Below are 13,887 nucleotides of genomic sequence, written 5' to 3'. Positions count from 1 at the left end.
GGTGAATCCCCTATGTATATATGATTGTATGTGTGTGAATTTGATGATAGGTGTTGGAAAAACCATGTAATTATAGAAATTTAAAGCAATTCTCATAGTTGTAACTTGGCAGCCTATATTGTTGTTTGAGCTCAACGTTTTTGTTAGTTTTCCAAAAAAAAGTTAAAAAAAAATGATGGACATTCTGAATTTTAAACAATTTGAAAGTCTATGATGATGCTCTCTCCACTTCATTCCATTTTTATTGCTTCTATAACTTTATTTTGTTGTTGATTACAAATGTATTTTTCCTTGATTAGTTTGGAGTTTTGAAGATTACTGTTACCAAATGCATTTGCTATGGGTAATTGGTGGGGTTTTGTTTTATAGATGGTCTTGTGTACCACTTTTATCTCCATCTTTTTGAATAGTATGAAATATAGAAAAAAGAATCAATAAACACTACATATTATATGTCATGCCTAAATTACCCGTGTCTTTGTCCTGTAGAACCAAAATGTGGAGTTGCAACTATAATGAAGTTACTTGGTTGCTGATCACTAGCAAATGCATGTTCTATAATCAATGGGAAAATGGGTGTATTTTTCTTTCTTTTCATGCTTTCAGTATTTTAAATATGGTCTTTAGATGTTGATATTTTTTTTTGACCTGTGGTAGGTAATGAAGATGAAGTTAATTGGTTGGATGATCAAGACATGCCCCTTATTTCATTTTTTCATTAATTAATTTTACTAAATCACATTTCAATCATCATTTGTAATTTATCGTCTTTTCATTAATTAATTTTACTAAATCACATTTCAATCATCATTTGTAATTTATCGTGTTGTGTTTATATATGTTTATTACATTACCGTCATTTTAATTTGTCATATATCAACGTCATTTTCATGATTGGTTGTGTTTTTTTTTCATGCTATATAAATTCAATACAAAATCATAACTTTATCAAATCTCTACACATACAAATAGGTCGAATATTCGTTACAATGTATATATTAATTTAACTAATCGTTATAAACTTACAGATAAAACATCTATCTTTGTAAATTAATAAATTTTTACAAATATTTTATTTGTCATTACAAATTTAAATTATCAATAATGGCTTTTTTTCAACCGTTGTTTCGTAAATATTGGTTAATTCAAAACACATTGTAAAATTACTTTAAATTATTAATTATATGATTACGGATGAAACATCTAAATCTCAAAAAAACAATTGTTGCAAATGTATTATTATTATAACGTCAATTAACTATGAAAGTTGTTTTATGTTGTCCCGTGTAGTACACGGGTTATAACCTAGTATATATATATATATATATATATATATATATATATATATATATATATATATATATATATATATATATATATATATATATATATATATATATATATATATATATTATTGAACTCTTTTTATATTGAAAGATTGCATATTCAAAATACATATTTTAAAATAAATCAATTTTGGATAAAAGCATATGATCCTAAGAAACCAAAAATGAATTTTGTCGTGGGATGCAGTGAACCCTTGACTTATTAGTCCTCTGTTGCTTTCCATTCTCTAAATTGTCCCACCCAAATCATGATAACTCAACATTCAATGATATTGTTCATGCCTTTAATGCATAATGGCTGCACCCCCACATCAACACTCAACTTTCACATTGTACCACCGGCAACTTCAAAATCAAAAACTACTTTATATCAATCAGTAAATGAACCTCCTCCCAAAGCCTTTTTTTTCTTTCTAACTCATGCCATAGCACGTGGGTCTAGGTTTTTTTTCCTAATCTTTTTATATTAAATGTTCAATTCTTAGAACAATATCACAGAAAGAGAAACGATTCGTAGACAACAAATTTTAATAATACATAACTGTCATCGTAAAATTGTGTAATATTTTGTATCTTTTAATTAAAAAAATCATTGTAAAATTGTGTAATATTTTGTATCTTTTAATTAAAAAGATAAAATCGTTGGAACCGCCTCTTTCAATGGAAAATAAGACTTTATGTTCGATATCGTAAACAATCTCATTTGTTTAAATTGATTCTCATTAAGCCGGAACAAAAACCGACCAAAAATATAGAATGTTCATCCGTGAAGATATATTAAGATCTTTCGAGACCACTAGTTTTATACTCATGATATTGAGCATATCGAAGACTTAGCATAAGTGTTTATAAATAAATGAGAAAATGACAAACCAAACAAAAAGAGACTATCGTTTAAAAAAAACATAAAAAAATTTCAGCCCTAATTTTGTTGCTTTGACCTCTAATTTTTGTTTATTCCTAATTTAAAGTTAGTAATTGTAAACTCATTTAATCTCCATGGTTTCCTTAAATCACATTACCATTTAGTAACAAAATGTTTGTAGTTCAGTTGTATCACGTGTAACAGAAAATGTGTCACAGACATTGGTTGAAGATTCATGTCTTGATGGAAACATAAGAAATAATTAAGGAATAGAATAGAGAGTGTGTTTGTCGTGCTAAAAAAAACATGACCGGTTACTCATTTAATATAAGTAAAATTCCGTCAATTATAACTTTTGAAAATTTAGCAGTACGTGTCAAATTTATATTGATTCACTTTTTGTAAAGGGTTCGCTGTAAAGAGTGCATTTTGAAATCAATAAGAATTCTCTGTTTATGAAACCCTAAACAGTCTATGTTTTACTCATATAAAATGCATGAAAAAAAAAAGGACAAAGTAATTAAAGAGGATCCAAAAGTTTACACATTTGAAAAAGTAGATACAAAGTGAATAAAAACCACAAATGTTGAGTTCATACCTTTTCTAAGAAACAGCAAACTAGATGGCAATTGATTGTAATCTTTTAGTGTAGTAATAGCTACAGTTACAGGCTATAAAGAAGTGGTCCAATATTTCATTTTCCTTGATTACACAGGCTTTTGCTTTCAAGTTTTTTCCTTTCATGGGAGTTCTTCCTTGTGAATAGGAGAGACCTAATTTTTTTACCTTCTTTGGAGAACCCCTATCCTCTCACTAGACTTGCCATCTTTTTCAGATTGTCTGCCCATTTTCTCTCATTTCTCTTTCTCACCCTTTTCACTCTGCCATATCTCTCTGCAAAAACAATTCAACCCAAGTTACTACAACTAACTCTGAACATTTTTCCAGTTAACCCTACCAACAAAAAACCCATGGGTAATCGATGTAACAGTTGACATTAGCTGATGACAAGTTATATCACAAAGAATTTAACATATATATATATATATATATATATATATATATATATATATATATATATATTCTTTTGTGTCAACCTTTTAAACATCATATATATTTCACTTGTAATTATAATCTAGGCAATATATGGACACTACAAAGCTGCAATCTTTAGGGACATTTCTCAAACGTTTGGAAAGACATTGAAGGTGGTCAACATGAATGCTAAGTTAGAAAAAGGGTAAACTAAAAGCAGAAGGATGTAGTAAATACAATGATAAAAGTGTCTTTAGAAAAGCACATGCATGGTTGCCTGAGAATGCACACACACTGGCATGAGTTCTGAATGGAAACAATCAATCCACATAAAAACACGACTGACATCCTCACATGGTTTAGCTAAAACCCTTTCTTGTTCTTTTACCCCTCATGTGAATGAGATATATAGTAAGAAAGTTTTTTTTTTTTTTTCCTTTTTGTTTTGTTTTAACTATTTCATTGGTTAATTAAAACTTCTTTATAGTGTCAATAAGAATTGGAATCAGTGTCGTTCGACTTCATCATCATCAGCATCATCAAGCATGGAAGAAGTTCCAAGGCATATTATTATTAATTGAACTAGTATTTGTCATCATCTTGAACACATTATTCAAGGAACTGCATTAATCCAAAATCATCATTTAAATACGAGTAAAATAAAACCAGCACCATGTAATTAAATAAAAAAAATTTGCAGTGATTTTATACAACCTGGGTTCACCCTCAGATCTAAGCTGCAAACCAAACAGTGACTTCATCATTTTCCAACCAGACTGCTTGTTTCCTAAAGAAATTATACATTTTGGGTATGATATGAGTGAAATGTGAAAATAAAGTGAAAAAGTTGCACGCACGAATGGTGGATGATGCAAGCAAATTCACTGAGGCAATCTATCAAACACCTTCAGCTCATGATGAGTGCATGCGAATAAAGTACCTTGTGATTATGACATTGACATCATTAGAATACGCTGATACATTATAGGATATTATCGTATCTGGTGTTTGTAAAAATGTTGGAAATATTCGAGTTCACTGTATGGGATATGACTACGTCAGATAGTGTTATATAAATATTAATACTCTACAATAATTTCAACAAGCGCCCATGGCCTAATGGATAAGGCGTCTGACTTCTAATCAGGCGATTGTGGGTTCGAGTCCCACTGGGCGTGTGATAATTTTTTGATGCTGGTCGTTTATTTTTTATATGAATCCCTGAAAATTATTTATAGTATTTTGCGCTCCCCCGAAATTTATTTATAGAATATTGGTTCGAGGAGGCGAGGACAAGGTTTGGATAAGAAGCCATCTCGTTGACAAACAATGGGTCAAACCCCCTCCTCGTTTCTGGATTTTCCATTGAGCTTAGCAATCGATCTGAAATAAAATAAACATTATTTACAAAATAATACAGAAAATTTAAAAAAAATAAAAAGATTCAACAAATATAGTTGCTTGAAACACAAAGATAATAATAATAATAATAATAATAATAATAATAATAATAATAATAATAATAATAATTCAAACATTTGAATTTTGTTATGTTAGTTAAAATATTATACGAACCAAAACAAAAGAAGGTAAAAGCATGTTTCAATACCTTAAAACAATTATAATACAGCGACAAAAACGATAACTAAATCTTTATGTAATACTGTATTATTTTTAATCATTTTTTACTCATTTTATCTTTTCATACCTCAATTATAGAATTAGGCTCGAGGTGCTATCATATTTTACTTTTTTTTGTCTCATCTTAATATAACATCACTTTTTAAAACTCACCAAATAATCATATTTCAATTTCATCTTACTATTTTTTTAAATAAAATTATTATAATTTAAAAAAAATATAATTTAATAAATAAATACAACCAATTAAATATGGTTACTAAACATAAAAGTAATAAAAATCACTATTCTTTTTAAATAAAATTATTATAATTTAATAAATAAATACAACTATTAAATAGATGGTTACTAAAAATAAAAGTATTAAAGATCATAATATTTCATTACTTCGAAAAAAAATAAAGTAAATAACTAAAAAAACCAAGATTAAAAAATTTATTAAAATAAACTACGCGATCAAGTCTTGCCAATGTATTTGTTTTTTAAACTCCTCATTGGTCATTAAGACCATTTAAAGGTCGTCTCCTAAAAGATGATTTCATATCATTATAATCATACTCCATTCAAAACAATGAGCATAGACATTACAGGGAAATCTATTTGGTAGTTACTCACCTCAATATAATCAAAGCTACTCCTTTATTATCAAAGTATGTATGTTTATAAAACACCCATTCTCTTCAAGAATGATAGGGTGACTCAAGTGTCACCTAATAGCATCAAGAAGTATGTCAAAACTATATTATATGATCCATTAATACCAAATATGAAATTGTATTGTTTAATCATCTTATGTCATAACTTAAGTGTGGGCTAAAACATGGACTAATTTGGAGGTCAGGTGCAAAAGTTATGATCATTACAAGTTTTACAATCAGGTTGTAACGTTCTCATATTCAACCCAAATTTTTTATTTTTATTTATTAAAATATATCACAGCGTGATTACATTGTGCATAAATATGTAACGAATGGGCGTGTGTACAGTCGAACCTTACCCTTCACATGAGTACCTGAAAAACATTTATAAACAACTGGGTAAACATTAGGCTTAGTGAGTTACCCAAAATATCATATACTACAATACATATACATGTATACAAATAATGGCTCACCATCTGCCAATAAAGTGTATATCTTGGATTACGCAGGCATGTAGGCTCCTGGTCTCTTTAATCGTTCCATCATCATCCCCTAACTAAATCTACGTGGGTCTATAGGTTCTCGGCCTCTTTAACATTCCACCATCAACCCCTATCTAAGTCTAATATCACAACAATTACACATATAGAGATTGCACTTTAGATTCTACTAATAAATGTACATTTCTACTTTCTGCCCTACCAGTTTGCACATAAGCACTTAGAGATTTTACTACCAACTCTACTGTACTCGTTCCCTATCCTAACATACGTGGATATATATTGTACTACATGGTATAGTGAGAAAACTCACATGGACAATTACTTTGACGATTGACAGATATCCTGTAACATCCCATTTTTCACAACCAAAATTTTTTATTTTTATTAAGGTAAAAGTTTACAATTATAAATCCATTTTAAGAAAACCATTTATTCCAAATTACATTTATCGAAAATCAGAGTAATATAAATAATGTGGAATCCTTAATGTTGCTAATTCATGTGTACAGTCTCACATTCGCCTTCCCACGATCACCGATAGAACCTGAAACATAAACAACTGAGTAGCACAAATATTAGTGAGTTTCCCCCAAAATACCCCATACAACAAACATACCAGCATGCATAATGGGCCCTCAGTCATCGGATTGGAATACCCAGAATCAATCAGTTATCGGACTGGAATGTCAACATGCAACAGGTCCAATCAGTCATCGGACTAGAATATCCAGGGTTTGATGGCTTGCCGCCTCAACCCAATCGCTCTTCCCGAGCCTGCGTGCCTACGACTTATAGTCAGGCCACACCAGGTATCTTGGCCTACAGCACAAAACAAGACCGCCTCAACCCCAACCACCACCATGCAGACAATATCAATCATACAGTTCACTACCGCATACTAGCTCTTTCACAACACACTGCTCCACTACCAACTATCCTCCATGGATGCGTAGCCATATGTGAGATAGCCACCCGAACAGATGATCCTACTCTAGAGCCACAACCAAACAAGGAACGGGAAAGAAAGCCTAGATCAAGAGTCCTCAGGCTATCCTACGTGAGTACATACAGCCCCAAGGGTACTCCATTAGACGATAACCAGTCTATTGGTACTTTAACATGCATAACACTAATGTTGCATTCTATCATACAAGGGTATATACATAAATCTAGCAGATCACTACAGTACAACAACATCCTATGCATGAGGATACATGATCGAAAACCGAAGTAATGCATAATCATATGTATCTAGAGGTGAAATAGCCACCCAGATAGGTGATCCAAATCTAGAGCTACAACCAAACAAGGACATGCAAGAAAACCTAGATCAAGAGTGCTCAAGCTATCCTACATGACTACATACAGTCCCTAGAGTATCCTTCTAATAAATGATAACCAAAACTAGTGGGTCGACATTGGTGCCTTCGACCCATGGGTACAATGAGGAAAACTCACCTTAATCGAAGAACCCGAAAACACTACAACGTTCTCCTTTTCTGCACTGTTTGCTCCTGAGATCTCTCTAACACCAAAACATGGAAGAATCTTAATCAACAACTCAAATCCTTCAAGTTTGACCGAAAGTCAAACTGGTAAAAAAATCAACGGTCAAGGAAAGTCATCAGTCAGCAGCCCCTGCATGACGTGACTATCTATGGCTCACGCCGTGAGCCACTACAGGACAAAATAGTCGGGTCTCATAATCCTCACGATGCGACAGGAATATCCTCACGTCATGAGATCAGTTTGAATGCCACTTTGATCCAAAAACTTCTTAATCCGTTAAGCCACTAATCCATCTTTTCTAGGAGGCTTTCTAACACTCCAAGGATCATAAAAATCGATGCTTTAAGGTATTGTATGTCCAATACAAGACTTGAGCTCAAACAAGGTCATTTATGAAGAAAATGAGATCAAATCTCGAGCATGAATTGAAACATCATCCAAACTTCAGATCCATAACATATAATCACTAAAGGACCCTAAGGACCCATAAATTTGTTGAATTATGGAGTCCTAACACTCTAACTCTTATATCTAAGGATAGACATACATAAAACCTTAGATCTAGAAACAAGGAAACAAAAATCTTGGATCTTGGTTACTCAAAATGGTGTAGAGGGATTGCTAGAGGTTGCAAATGGAACTCCCAAGCTGAATCTATGCTTCAATGGTGATCTCTTCTTCTTAAAACCTCCAAAACTCCACCAAAAGCTCAAGAATCACAATATGAGGCTAAGGTTCGGATTTTTCTATGCTTAGGGATGAAGGAGGATGTTTAGGAACCCTAAAATGAAGTTATGAGGTTTAAATACAAAGGAAACCCTAAAAGATCATGGGCTTGGGCTGTAGCGCATCTCACGTCATGAGCTCATCATAATTCATCATTTTCATTTAATTACTCCTCAAATCGTGACCCTTCTATGGTCACGTTGTGATCCTTGGTTTTACCTAAAAACCATGCCTTTAACTCCTTGAAGCCTTAAATCGATTCGATCTAGAAACCGGGTGTTACAATTCTCCACCACTTAAATTAGATTTCATCCTCGAAATCACTTATCGCTTCCATTTTAGAAGAAATACCTTTGAGGTCCCTTCAAAACTGACTCTTCCAACAGAGTCTAAGATCGTTTGAATGCCAACACATGCATTCTTGACATTCAAGATTCCAAAGTCGGGCGCATAAGCTAATTCGAGCAGAGACGCTAGTGGTCTATAGCACAACTACTGCAATTGATCAATTACCTCTCGACACCTATGCATACCTTAAAAGAAAGAAGCAACCCAACGATAAACAACTCCACATAACCTCGTTAATCCTCAAGCGAAGGATCCACTTGTCAGTCCAAGACCTCCAGGTCCCGAAATCATGGACAACCTTCAGGAAAACTAAACCACCCCATTAACACTATTGCTACCCAAGATGTCCAACATAACCTAACAAAGGCCCCCGACCTTGCATCGCCCATCAACATCTGAATTAGGAACTTCATCTCACACTATATATGTCACCCTCACATACTGACGCATCAGTGAGAAATCCTTATAAAACCCTGTAGACAAGGCCAAACCATCCTTTCTATCAATTATGTTGACTGAAATGTGCAGATTTGATTGGTCCTAGATCTTCTCGACCATACGTCGTCCCTCTAAATAATGAATCCAGGAACTCTCGGCCATCTACCCTAAAGTAACCCCACATAAAAATGCACCAGCACAAGGAAACCAAATGATCACATACAAAAATAGACCATGCTCCTACTTGGCTCTAACAGCCTCACTCAGATATCCATTGACCATGCTCGGGCTTACCCTCAATCCTCTATGCACTAACAACACTTTGTATTAACTTGTTCCACTAACCAACCACATCCCTCGGACTTACCCCTAATCCACTAACCGAAAACGGCACTCGGGGTTACCCCTGATCTACTAACCAACAATTATACTCCCAGCCTAACACAATACACATCTACCCCAACAAGACTTAGTTAACCCTACCATGCCTGTGGATCATGACTAAAACTTCCAAGCCCCAATTAAACAAGAACGGGCAAGGAAGCCCTCCCCACAACCCTCAACTTGGGCTCCTAACACCTAGAGCCTAAAATGCGAGGATGCCCTACAGATTTCTATCACCACTAAATTTAAGACAATTCTAAGGGAAAATCCAACAAATGACGATGATCTTGATGCGGAATTAGGATATTAAGCAATTATGTGGAAGTCTTGAACTCCGATAAATCTTGCTGAGAATTGAACCTTGACATAAGGTCTTCCCGTTATGAGGTTACACTCTCCCCCACTTGAAATATGCTAGAATCTAACAACTTCATACTCCTTTGATACCCAAACCAACTTGAACTCTACTACTTAATCCCAACCACTAATATCCAGATACAAAGGAGAATCTGAACCCACACAACATCCATAATTTCCAACACACGTGCAACCGAGGACAATGATATAAGTACATTTAACCGGTCATCCAAGTTTACAACCGAACTTCAAAATATAAATAGAAATTACAGATGAATACCAACACCGCAACAATCAACTAAATAGAAGGAATGATAAATCAAACTTTATTCTTCGGGGATCTAGCCGTCCCACAACAACCATCGCGAAGCTGCCAAGCTTGAAGTGTAGGGTCCAACACTTCACCGAACACGAGAAAGGGACAACATGCTCTGATGTGGCCTTTCTGGCCACAATGGAAGCAAATTCGCATACTCCGCCTGCAGTCTCTACTAAAATGATCCTCCTCGCCACACCTGCGGCACACAAAAGGTCAACACCTCCTGTCATGAAACTTCCCACACTTTCCACACTCGGATCTCCTCCTCTCAGCTGATCCTGAACCCGGGTTGATGGACTTGAACTGCTTGGCCGCCAGCTGATATTGTCCCGAAGCTGTTCCTTCCTCCTTCTGCTGAATCTTTAAATCAATCTCCCTCCTACTGGCACTTGACTGCATCTCGGTCAATGTATGGTACTTTTGAGTTGATACAAACTCTTGAATCTCCGTCTTGAGCATACTCAAGTATCACGACATTCACACCTGCTCTAAAGCGGCATACTCTAGGCAGAAAAGGGCTCTCTCCATAAATATATTGGTAATCTCTATCACTGAATCCTTCGTCTGTTTGAGTGACATGTACTCCTATGTCAGTCGCTCTCGCTCCATAATAGAAACATACTAGTGCGGAACATATCCAAAAATTGCTCCCAAGTCACTGCAGCTCGCTCTGCCTGTGAAAAGCCATGGGTCACAAACTCCTACCAATCCTTCACATCCTAACAAAGAAGATTAAGTGCACACTTCACCTTCTGGTTCTCGGGACACAAGCATGTGAATAAACATCCCTCCACATTAGAAATCCACCTCAAAGTGATGACCGTGTCTCTGTCGCCTCTAAACTATGGAGGCTTCATATCACTGAACTCTCGATACTGCATTGCCCCGCCCCTCTGAGATCCTGCAATGGAAACGACTATTGTGGTTACGGTAGCAGCTACCTGCATAGCACCGGTCAAAACTCCTCGATCAACACTGACTGACCCAAACAACTCCAAAATCGCCTCCCTGAACGCCTAGGCCACTTCGGCAGTAATGATCCTACATATCTCCTCTTCACTCAGACCCACTCTCCCAATGCCACCAGCACCTGATCCTTAACCTCTAATAGTCGCCATACTGAAAATATACCATAGAAAGAGTAGAAATCAAAACACATTGCTCAACACACCAGACCACACTCTTATTACTTCCGTAGTAGCTTTGAGGTTCCTCCTGAATCTCATACGGATCCTATGCTTTTAGCAGTACATGACCATACTACCTTCCATACCTATCCGTAGCCAACTCAGAATTCATCCTAAGGTCCTAAGTCACTGTACTAGACCACTCCTAAGTGTGCCAAGACCAACATGATCCCACGAGCTATAACTAACTTCCTAGGTACTCCTCTTAGGATTATTCTCACTCCCGTACTACTTGTTGCTTTGTGACTGCTTGTTGTACACAATACGAGGTCAGATAGATTGTCGAATAATCGACTCTACCCTAAGTCCACAACCAAACAAGGAACAATAGGTAAGGATAAGTCGATCATTCTAGGGCTATTATCCCGACCATATACACCTAATCAACATATACGTGGCAATCACACAATAAAGTAACATATAGCAAGCAATTCTCTATATCATAAGGCATCACCAGAATCAGACACTTCTATCCAATGGTCCCTATAAGAACCCTAAATTTTAAACTAGCATGCTTTTTCTAACAATCCACATATCATAAAAATCAAAACCCACTAAATATAACAAATATGAGTATTTTGGGAGCCATTCTCCTGTTCATGGTCTGGCTGACTGTACACACCACATCTTACTGTAAAACCAAAGTTAATTTATGGTCCACGTTCCCAATCCCAAGCCAATAATCAAACAAGAAAATGATGAGAGACCGAGCCCATGCCTCTAACCCAACCCTTTTATTATAAACTCTTTTAAAAAAAACGTTTTGTGAAATTCCCGGATCCTAGTTTGCGTCTGGATTCACAATATGTTCCCCCAAGTCGCTCAAACCAGGGCTTTGATACCAATTTGTAACGTCCCATTTTCACAACCAAAAATTTCCATTTTGATTAAGGTAAAGCAGAGTAATATAAATAACACAGATTCCTCAATGCTGCTAATGCATGTGTACAGTCATATATTCGCCTTCCTACGATCACTGATAGAACCTGAAACATAAACAGTTAGGTAAGCACAAAGCTTTGTGAGTTTCACCTAAAATACCCCATACAAAAAACATACTAGCATTCATAACAAGCCTTCTATCATCGTATTGGAATACCCAGGCCCAATCAGTCATCGAAATAGAATGCTAACATGCAACAGGTCCAATTAGTCATTGGAATATCTAGGGATTTTTGGCTTGCTGCCTCATTCCAACCACTCATCTCGAACCTCTACGCCTACAACATACAGCGGACCTACCCCAAGTGTCTTGGCCTACAACACATAGCATGACTCCCTCAACCTCAACCACCACCATATGTCGACATATAACAAACAAGTATCAAGTAGGCCCATAATACATGCAATATCAATCGTACAGTTCACTACCGCTTACTAGCTCTCTCACAGCACACTGCTTCGCTACCGACTATCCTCCATGGAATGCGTAACCATAGGTTAGATAGCCCCCGAACAGATGATCTTACTCTAGAACCAAAACGGCACCCTATGCACGAGGATACATGACCGACAATAGAAGGAACGTATAACTATATGTATCTAGAGGTGAGATAGCCACCCAGATAGGTGATCCTACTCTAGAACCACAACCAAACAAGGTCAAGAGTGCTAAAGCTATCGTACATGAATACATACAGTCCCTAGAGCATCCTTCTAGTAAATGATAACCAAAACTAGTGGGCCAGCATTGGTGCCTTCGACCCACGGGTACGGTGAGGAAAACCTACCTTAATCTAAGAACCCGAAAACACTGCTATGCGTTCACTTTCTACATTTCTTGCTCTTATGAGCCCTCTAACACCAATAAAATGGAATAATCTTAATTAACAACTCAAATCCTTCAAGTTTGACCCAAAGTTAAACTGATCAAAAAGTCAACGGTCAACAAAAGTCAACAGTCAGCATCCCCTCATGACGTGACCATCTATGGCTCATGTCATGAGCGACTATAGGACAAAATATACGGGTCTATTAATCCTCGCAACGTGAAAAATGTATCCTCACGTCGTAAGATCACTTTGAATGGCACTTTGATCCAAAAACTTCTTAATCCATTAAGCAACTAATCCATTTTTTCTAGGAGGCTTCTTAACATTCCAAGGACCACAAAAATCGATTCTTTAAGGTCTTGTATGTCCATTAAAAGACTTGAGATCAAACTATGGAATTTATAAAGAAAAGGAGATCAAATCTCAAGCATGAACTCGAACATCATCCAAACTTTAGATCCATAACATATAATCACTAAGTGACCCTAAGGACCCATAAATTAGCTAAGTTTATGGAGTCCTAACACTCTAACTCTTAAAACCAAGGATAAACATGCATAAAACCTTAGATCTAGCAACAAGGAAACAAAAATCTTGGATCTTGGTTACTCACAATGGTCCATGTGTATTGCTAGAGATTGCAAATGGAACTCCCAAGTTGAATCTATGCTTCAATGGTGATCTCTTCTTCTTCAAGCCTCCAAAACTCCACCAAAAGCTCAAGAATCACAAGATGATGCTAGGGTTAGGGTTTTTCTATGCTTAGGGATGAAGTATGCTATTTAGGAACCCTAAAATGAAGTTTATGGGGTTTAA

The 13,887-nt window shown here is 35.7% G+C and overlaps 1 non-coding gene across 1 annotated transcript; it reads left to right on the top strand.

Annotated features, from left to right (window-relative positions):
- The first annotated feature begins 4,351 nt into the window (after positions 1 to 4,351).
- On the top strand, positions 4,352 to 4,424 carry TRNAR-UCU (transfer RNA arginine (anticodon UCU)). The gene has a single exon. It is a non-coding gene; the product is annotated as a tRNA-Arg (tRNA).
- The last annotated feature ends 9,463 nt before the right edge of the window (positions 4,425 to 13,887 follow it).

Source organism: Lactuca sativa, chromosome 2, assembly GCF_002870075.4.
Source record: "Lactuca sativa cultivar Salinas chromosome 2, Lsat_Salinas_v11, whole genome shotgun sequence".
Lineage (NCBI taxonomy): Eukaryota > Viridiplantae > Streptophyta > Magnoliopsida > Asterales > Asteraceae > Lactuca > Lactuca sativa.
The sequence above is the reverse complement of the archived record's forward strand: the minus strand, read 5'-3'. Positions and strand labels throughout refer to the sequence as shown.